A 9301-nucleotide genomic window follows, 5' to 3' on the forward strand; every position below is an offset into this window, starting at 1 on the left:
CACAGTCCCTTATATTCTGTTTTTTTAACATAAATATGAATTTTCCTAGAGACAGACTCTTGAAGAAGTGCATCTCTACTTAATTTAACCAGGCATAACTATTGCATTACAGAACAAAAGCAATTCCTGCTCCTCTGAAGTGCCTTCACAGCAGCCACCAGGATAACTGCAGGAAATTACTGCTGCATGCAACTTTCAGTAGGGCTTCAGTCTAACCCAAACACAGTTTGCTTCTGCTGCCATAACACCACGAGCCCAAAGCCTGCAGGAATTTGGGAACTCTGCCCACTGGGATGACACAGCTCCTCTGACAGCGGCACTGATGTGATGAACTCAACCTCAAAGGAAGAGTGGCAAAAACCAACAGAAAGTGAAACAGAGCTCTCCTATCAGTGGCAGAGGGCCTGAAAAACCTTCAATCATTTTTCCAGGGCACTGGTTTGGATAAACATTCCTCAGTGTGTGTCAGTGAGACAGGAGCAGGCAGGGATGGTCCCTGAGCAGGCCCAGGGCTGTAACACAAACACTCAGCCCTGTCATCACTCATCCCACCATGGAACCACTGCCCCGGGGCTGAGGACATCCCCAAAATAACTCCTGGGATTTCACTGCAGAGAGCAAATCCCTGCTTCCCTCAAAGCTCAGAGATCTCCCTCTGCCTGCTACATTGAGAGGGACTGGGGAAGAATGTTTGTGGATCCCAAATCTCCACAGCACTGGGGAAGAATGTTTGGGATCCCAAATCTCCACAGCACTGGGGAAGAATGTTTGGGGATCCCAAATCTCCACAGCACTGGGGAAGAATGTTTGGGGATCCCACAGCACTGGGGAAGAATGTTTGGGATCCCAAAATCCCACAGCACTGGGGAAGAATGTTTGGGATCCCAAATCTCCACAGCACTGGGGAAGAATGTTTGTGGATCCCAAATCTCCACAGCACTGGGGAAGAATGTTTGGGAATCCCACAGCACTGGGGAAGAATGTTTGGGATCCCCAATCTCCACAGCACTGGCCCTCATTAAGGAACCTACAGCTCAACCAGCAACTTCAGATTTATTTCTTAACTGAAATCAATAGTAGAAGTTGTGTTTTTGATGACTGGAACTGTTCTCTATGTGAGTTCACAGATCCCAGGGTATTCAGAACCAAAGATTTTAGATCATCTTTCAACATCAGCCAGGCTTGCACACCAATCTGTATTTCTCCTTTGATTTTGACCTGCTGGGTGATTTCAACTAAATAAAAATAGAAGGCAAGAGATCTCTAATAAAAATAAATCCTATTCCTGCAAGCTTCACAGAAGCAGGTGAACCAGGAGGAGGGAGACTTGTGTTTAAAGAGTTGAGTTTCTCCCAGTACCTTTAGAACAAATTATTCCTGAAGCAAATTTGCCATCAATACATTTGTCAGCAGCAGGTTATCAGTTTACTTGGAGATAATAGAAAACTTGAACTTAATATAGTTAGGAAGGCAACCATTATGAGACCCAAATCCACTGAAAATTGGTTTCAGGGAATTGCTAAGTTGCTAAATAAGACACAAGGCTGTTTTAGCACCTTGGGAAGTGCAGGATATTTGCTGCAAATTGTATAAACAGGATTGTCCCAGCACATGCCAGGGAAAGGGAAAAGGTGGGGTGAGTTCTTAGAAACTGCTCTGAGAAGATGAATCAGATCAAAGATTGTAAGAGGCTTAGGACTGAAACCATCAGTCAGATATTACAGCACTGCTATGAGGAAGGTAATTCATCAAAGCTTCAGCTCTGCTTATGGATTTTAATTCTGCATCAAGGACATTTTAAGTCACCCTGTTTTATCATTCTAGAACTTGCTATGCTCAGTCAGGTTCCCAAATGCCCCAGGATCCTCCGTAAAGAAACACTGAAATTCAGACTGTTGAATATGAAGCACAAATGTAAAAAACTATTTTGGGCCAGCAATTTGTGAGTAATTTTTTTCTCAATCTATTTCTATTCCAAACACAGCCTGATCAGTCCTTTTAAAAAGCTTCTGCCTATCTTTAATTAATCAGGAAGAGCTGCTAATTGTTAATATGATGCAAACTCCAACACTTCAAGTTGCCACTGTGCACACAGATTAAAAAAACATTGCTGCTCTGGTCTATTAAAAGATCAGAAAGCACATGATCCTCCCTTCTCAGCACATCATTCCCTACAGAAGGAGCCAAGGATTGAGGTGTGGAAAAAGTTCCCAACTAAGTAAATAATTGCCACCTCTTCTGGTAAGCCTGTTGTCACCACTTACTAATTTTCTTACATTTTACTCAGGAAATTATTTTTTCTCCAAAGACCTCCTTTTCATTAAGAAAAAGAACAATTTGTTTGACTGTCCACACTGACTTCTGTTGATGATAATGCACTTCAGCCATCCCAGTAAGTGCAATCAGTCAGGGTAAAATGATGACTTTGGAATAGCAGAATCTCAAGTTTAAGTTATTTGGGATCTACAATTTCAATGTTGAGAAAGAAAACATCATCTCCCTTCAGCCTCAACCCCACTGCATTTAAAGGCACAAAGGCTTCTCCCTAATACAATTACCACCCAAGCAGCTGAAACAAAGATGCTGCTTTTTATAGAAAGGATTTAATTTTGATAGACTTGGGTGAAACTGTAACTGTTTCACACTGGCTGAAAACATCCAGTCAGCTCCTCTGTACAGCTCAGCCTTTGAGATGAGCCCATGGCTGCTGCAAGGCTGGCAGAGCTCAGGAGAAGCACAAATTCAGGACTTAGATAAATGCTGCTGTGATTGAGGGGATGCTGCTGCCAAGCAGAGCAGCAGAATGAGAGTGTCAAATAAGCTGATTCTGTACAATGCTGAGTTTCTCTCTCTGCCTTGCAATTTCCCCTCATAATAAGCTAAAAATACAGACAGTAAGATTATAAGGATCAGGAAAACGAAAAGCTTTTAATGCTGGTTCTTCTGGAAACAGGGAAGATATAAATTAAAAGAATGTATTTTTATGAGTTTGTACAAATAATTAATGAAATGTTCCACGTGGAAAAACTTGGGTTGGTGTTAAAGCACAAATTTGCACAGCCTGTCCTGAATCTTTCACAGCCTTTTGGGGGCCAGGAGCCAGCACCAGATATTTGGGTATTTCTAAGGGTCAGTCACAGAGTGCAGCTTCACTCTACACAAACAAATGGATGTGGAGGACAAACACCTGCACAAGCAGGAGGTGTTTAAATCATCAGAGTTCTGCAGGTCCACACCAGTGAAATGGTTGCCCCAGCAGAAACTGGCATGGGGCTGAGAGCAGCTGAGATTACAGCTAATGCAGTATATAATTGCCTTTCATGAAAAAACAAAACACCAGCCATCTGAGGCATTTCCAAACATGCTGCTCCAATAAGGATTCCAGGGAGTTACTCTTTAGACGTGCCAGCAGAGCCAGTAGTCCCCAAAGGAATGCCAAAGGATTAAACAAGAGCTGCATTCATTCATGGCTGTCATGTTCAAACATTAGAAATCTTGCATTCAACATACAGAGTTAACATTTGACCCAAGTGTTTTAGAAAGAGAAAGAAAAGCAGCTCTGAAAAATCATATTGGCAAGGCAGAGCTCTCTATTTCTTTTTAAGGAGGATCTATTTTGATGTATTCTCAGTCCCTCCCAAGAAAAACTTTACCAGGGCTAAAAGATAAAGGGGGGAACACCAAATGAATTATGCAATCTGCCCAAGCTGAGTAAATAAAGGCTGTCTTGGCTATCCACAGTCAGAAGATGGCAAACAGATACAACCTCAAAGTCAGACAGGAGATCTTCAGGAGCTCTAGGAAGTTGTAGCAATCAGCAGAGAGAGCCCTGCTCCTTCCTGCAGTGCAATCACAGGAGGAAAGATGCAGCTATTCCCCATGGAATACATCTGGAATGAGCCTACAGGACAGCTGGGGTTCTGCCCTCCCTACAAAGCTGAGATCTCTTTAAGGGAAACCATACAAATTATGTAAAACTCTTTTCTGCCAAATAAAATCTCCCTCTTGATCCCTAAAGATATGGACATTTAAGGTCACATTTCCAAGCTTTTCTGCTTTGAACAACCCATCCCTCTCCCTTGAGTACACAGAAAGCTTTAGTGCACTGTAGCACAGACAGAAAATCTCCCAGCATGTACACAAGGACTGGGCAGGAAACGAACCTTGAAATCTTCGTCATTTTACAGCAAGAACTAACAATCAAGTAAAAGGTGAAAAGTTAAACCTCCCTTGGAATAAGAAATGCTGCTGTGGGTGGAGGGGAGGTATTTACTTTTCCTTCACAGTATCTACTTTGCAATCTTCCTACTCTTGCAGCAGGTGCACATGGACACACTTCAGGAAAACCACTCTCTGCTGTTGCTAGTTTCAAATTTACATTGCATTCGGAATGCATATTTCTGCTCCTTCAATAAAATACTTTGCAAAGCAGCCAGCATCAAGGCACTTCCTCTTTTGTACCTCTTTTTCTTTCTTCTTCCTACATGTCAACACAAGTATCACATGTTTTAAAATCCTTCTGCTCAAAGATCTCAAAGCAACCTGTGAACTTCTATAAAACCCTGCCCATTCAGCACAGTGGGTAACTGAAGGGGTGGGGACGAACAAGTCTTCATTTCACAGTCATATATTTAATCATCAACCTACACAATCACAGAGTAAACTTTCCTCCCCATGCTCTATTTTGGAAAATTTCTTTGGTGTTGGCTTTTGTTTGTTTATATCTTGAAAAATTATTTAAAGCGCGGAATCAGCACCGAGATGAAAGGAAAAACTAACTGCTGATTTTTTTTATGCAGCAGGAGGCACATTACCCTGTGAGTAACACAGCAATTACCTTGTGCCCCATGACAGCTATGGCACAGAAAAGGGAGCACGGCATCGCCCCGGGTCCAGCGCTATAGCGGGAACAGGAGGGGCCTGGAGCAGCGCCTGTGCCCGGGAATCCCGCAGCTCCCACAGGGCCCAGAACATGGCAGCGAACTCTCCTGAGCCACCTGAGGGGCTGCCAGAGCAGCTCACCTGGAAACCAGCAGGTTTTACAACGCGAGGATGGGCAGCGGCCATAAAAAACAAATCCAAAAATGCCAAGGGAGATTATTAGTAAAATATCCCTATGTAAATGCTGGGAATTGCAGGTCAGCGCTTACCAAGGAATATAAGGAATACTCAGAGCTCTTCCCTCAGAATCAGCCGCTCAAGCCACCACCAACCCAGCACAGCGCCGCAGCTTCCCAGGGCGAGACTCGAGCAGCGGCTGCGATCCAACCTTCGCGTCCCCGCTCCGCACAAACCCCGCGGGGCTGAGGGAGCCGAGGCCGTTCCGCTGCTGCTCCGCGCCGGCCCCGCGTCCGCAGCGCCCCGTCCCGCCGGGGCTCGGCCGGGCCCCCGCCGGAGCGGCCGCTGCGGGGCGGCGCGGGCAGCACGTGCGGCGGCCGCTAACAGCCCTCAGCGCCGGGCCCGGCCACGCCGCCGCCCCTCACGGCCCCTCGGCACCGACCCCCGCGCCCTCAGACCCGCCCAGCGCGGCGCCCGGACGGGAAGCGCGGAGGCCCCGAGGCGGGAGGCGGCGGACGCGGCTCCCCCCGCCCTCAGGCGCCGCCGTCGCCCCGCGCGCTCCTCAGGGCGGCCCCCTCAGCCCCGGCTCCGCCGCCTCACCGGCCCCGCCGCCAGCGCAGCTCCCGCCGCCTCCTCCGGCTGCCGCTCCCGCTCCTGTTCCTGCTCCCGCGGCCCCTCTGCAGCGGCGCCGCCCCGGCTCGCAGGAGGCGGAGCGGGGCGGGCACAACGTCTGCGCCCGCCGGGGCGGGGACTGCACCAGCGGCAGCGGCACCGGCGGTGCCCCCGAGCTCCCCGCGCCCCCTCCTCTCTCTTTGTCCGCCCCCCGCTTTGTTCGCCCCGCGGCAGCCGCAGCTCGGGGGAGGGAGGAGCGGCCGTGGCCCGGCTCGGGGTGACCCCGGCGCGCCCGGTGGTCCCGGAGCCGCCGCTGCGGCACAGCCCGGCTGGGTGGGAGGGGGAGAGGGTGGGCACAGACGGGGAGGTGTGAAGCACATCGCTCTAGTGCGTGAATAACTTCACTGTCTGCTGCTTCGCTCCATTTTCCTTTTGTCCTGATGCCCAGAAATTCATCATGCAGAAATTTATTATCCCAAAGTACTGAATATTTTTATTTTCATTGTGTTTGTGAAGCAACACATTGGAAGCTGGCGTTATCCCACTGCTAAAGTTTAAACAGCTGGAGCAGCAGGTCCAATGCCACCATCAACAATTTAATACCGATTTTCAAGGCTGAATCAAACAGCTCTGCTCCACTTCTTCCCCTCTTATAAACAGGCAGAGCTGGCCCATCACCACCGAATTCCTCACAAAGCAAACCTCAGTTTGCAGCCTCATAGCTTGTTGGGTTTCTGCATGATGCCATTCGAACAAAAGGGTGATGAGAAAGCATTTCCATTGCTGGGGACTGATTGCAATTTGTGTTTCATTTTGGCTTCGTTCTTTGGCATTAATCCAGCACGGTAAAGCACAAAATGGTTTGATGCACTCCCCCGAATAACAGGTTTCAACTACATCAGCATTTAACAATGTTTGTTAGAATTTCACTTCCTAAAGGTTAAACACAATCTCTTGCTATGGCCATTATACGGTGAAACAGAATTTGAATCCATGCACAGCCACCCCTCTTTCTCCCTGCAAAATTTGATAAAAGTTTTGCTGAATAAGGACTTCAGGATTTAAACATTGGGTTGTATTCAGAAGTGCAGAGCCAGCAAAGGATTGCTTTAAAAAAAAATGACCCTGCAGCCCCCAGCTATGGAAATAATCCCACAAAAATTGCAATAAGGGTGGAAACTGGGGAGTTGTACAACTTTACAGAACACTTGCCTAAAATATCTGCTGGCTTTAGAGATGCAGTGGTGAACCTCTGTGCTTCTTTCTGGTGGTGCAGATCTGAGCTTTCTGTACTGATGTGATGCTAACGTGGAATGGGTTTTTCTCTATCATTCTCCATCATTAATTTGATGTTTTGTCTCTCAGTTAATTTGCCACCATGTAAGTCCATCTCAAATGCTTGCAGTTCAGTGCACAGCATTAAAGTTGTATAAACAATATCTGACTGATGCATCTAGGACACAGCACAGCCACTACAAGACAGCTTAAAGATGAAAACTAGAAGTTGAAACTTTGTGCTGTTATTGTAGAACTTGTCATCACATGGGAGCAGCAGCAGTGGGGAAATAATGGATAAAATATGTTTAAATCTGTAAATATTTTGATTCACTCCCTTGTAAAGCTATGGTAAAAATGTCCTGGATGAAGGCAGGAATTGAGACTGTCACACAGATCAAGGGAATGTGCCACTGTTTTTTCCAGTAATTTCCTACTGAACAGACTCAGCTTCAAGATCCTGTAGGAAAAAAGAGAGTTTGTTATCCATTCTTTGACCAGAATCAACTTCATACCATGAAAATGTAGCTTTGGAGCAGCTGCAACTTCAGTTCATCCCAGCTGGAAATGGCTGACAGCCTCTGGGTACCAGTCTGCACCTGCAGGGCACAGCCAATTTGTAGGGATCATTGTAATAAAAGATCCTGGTACTATAAACCACACTCCTATAGAGGATTAGCCATTATTGAAAGCCACAATATCTTTGATTCCAGTCCTGGTGGCTGTTTTCTGATCTGCATGATCGGATCAGTCAAAAATTAATATATAGGCATTTTCATAATTCCATGAGAACAGGAACTGCTGGATGCTCCAGGGAAATTCAGATGCCAACATAACTGCTGGCATCCTGGCCACAAGTACATGGCTCACTTTGAAATTAGAATTCTCAATAATGTGGGAACACCAGTTGCAGTTGTTTCTGCCCTTTTTCAGATTTGTGAAGGCTCCAAGGTGGTTGAAGCTTTCTAAAGAGTTAAAATGTTGTCCTTTGAATGTAAGGATCTCTTGACAGAAGAAATCCATTTTTCTATTTAATGGGATGTATTCACCCAAGTACAAGAATTCTGAGTAAAGATTTTTTTTCCCATCTGAATGATCTCTTCAATATGCACATCTGGCAATTCCTATACAGAACTGATGGTCACATCTGCCACAGAAAAGGCAGCTAATTGCTTTTTTTTTAATCTCAGAAGTGCTGCTTCAAAAATCCCAGCACTTGCACTACTATTTTCTGTATTTTCTTTTCTGTAAAGGCTGCAAGAATTCTTTTCACTGCTAATGTACTTACTGCTTCCCTTCCCCAGGTCAGCCAGACTGCCCAGCAGCAATAAAAGAAAAAGCTCTCCAAACCCATGTTCTTTGGTGAGCTACTCAAGACAAGCCTTCATCCAATTTTACATTATTTGTTCTACCCTAACATGGCTAAAACAATGGAGAGCAATATTTGAACAAATTAAAAAAGAATCCTTTCTGCATTCTGGTTTAAACAAGATACTTAAATTAACAGTAATGTTCCTCTTGCTGAGTGTTTCATTTCCCTGATAAGTGAGGAACCAGTCTATTAATAAAGATGCAAATCATTCCAGCACTTATGTAAATAGCAATAAAAGCTGAATTCTCACCTACAGCAAAGCAAAGCAGAAGGATTTTGTTCTTATGGAGTGCTGAATTCTAAAGAAGGGGTAAACACATTTTCATTCAGTCCTGGGTCACAACTAAACACACATTGCAAAAAATCTTACATAACATCTCTGCTGCTGTAGTTGTCTGAAGTCTAGGAAGTGCCCAATTGTCACACAGTAATTACCAGGCTATTAAACCCATCCTGTTTTCTAAAAGCTGCTCCAGGAATCACGACCAATTCCTCCCTCTGACTCATCCCCTCCCACCCCCCAAAATGTAGCAGTGACTCTGCCCTGTGCTCAGGAACAGCAGCAACCTTCAGTGCTTTCCCTTCCCAGGGGCAGCTCAGCCATGGCACACAAGGAAGGTGCTACGGGCTTCCATGGCAACTGAAGCACTTGCATTACATTGGAGCTTTTTCCTCCTCTTCATTTCTCTATTTTTTTCTTTTTTTTTTTTTTTTTAATTTCCCAGCTATGCTGCCTCACAGAGCTTGCACTGAAATAATTATTTTTAGCAGCTACCACGTCTTTCAGATATCTTCTAGAATCTCTGCTGTTTGTCTTTTCTTGACATTTTGAGCACTGTGAATTGGGTTATAAAATTTTAGAGTCAGGAATTTGGATCTTTTTAAGACACAACTTCCCACCTGACTGAGACCCAGAATATTTTGCAGAGATTTGATTTTTTAGACGTGCATGAGCATTTTAAAACATTTCTGGTGTTCCAAGTG

General features: G+C 45.5%; 1 protein-coding gene across 5 annotated transcripts in view; it reads right to left on the reverse strand.

The window, feature by feature from the left end:
• The window catches only part of CLIP1 (CAP-Gly domain containing linker protein 1), a 59536-nt gene extending 53772 nt beyond the window's left edge, over positions 1-5764 (reverse strand). For 4 of the 5 annotated variants that reach the window (XR_009115373.1, XR_009115372.1, XR_009115371.1 and 1 more), the window contains exon 1: positions 5659-5763. The gene's annotated coding sequence lies outside the window, so the exon portion shown is untranslated. Of the gene's footprint in view, positions 1-5658 lie in introns of all 5 variants that reach the window. The other variant, XM_058037141.1, reaches the window with a different exon arrangement.
• Positions 5765-9301: the final 3537 nt, after the last annotated feature.

The sequence above is a fragment of the Melospiza georgiana genome, chromosome 18 (genome assembly GCF_028018845.1).
Source record: "Melospiza georgiana isolate bMelGeo1 chromosome 18, bMelGeo1.pri, whole genome shotgun sequence".
Lineage (NCBI taxonomy): Eukaryota > Metazoa > Chordata > Aves > Passeriformes > Passerellidae > Melospiza > Melospiza georgiana.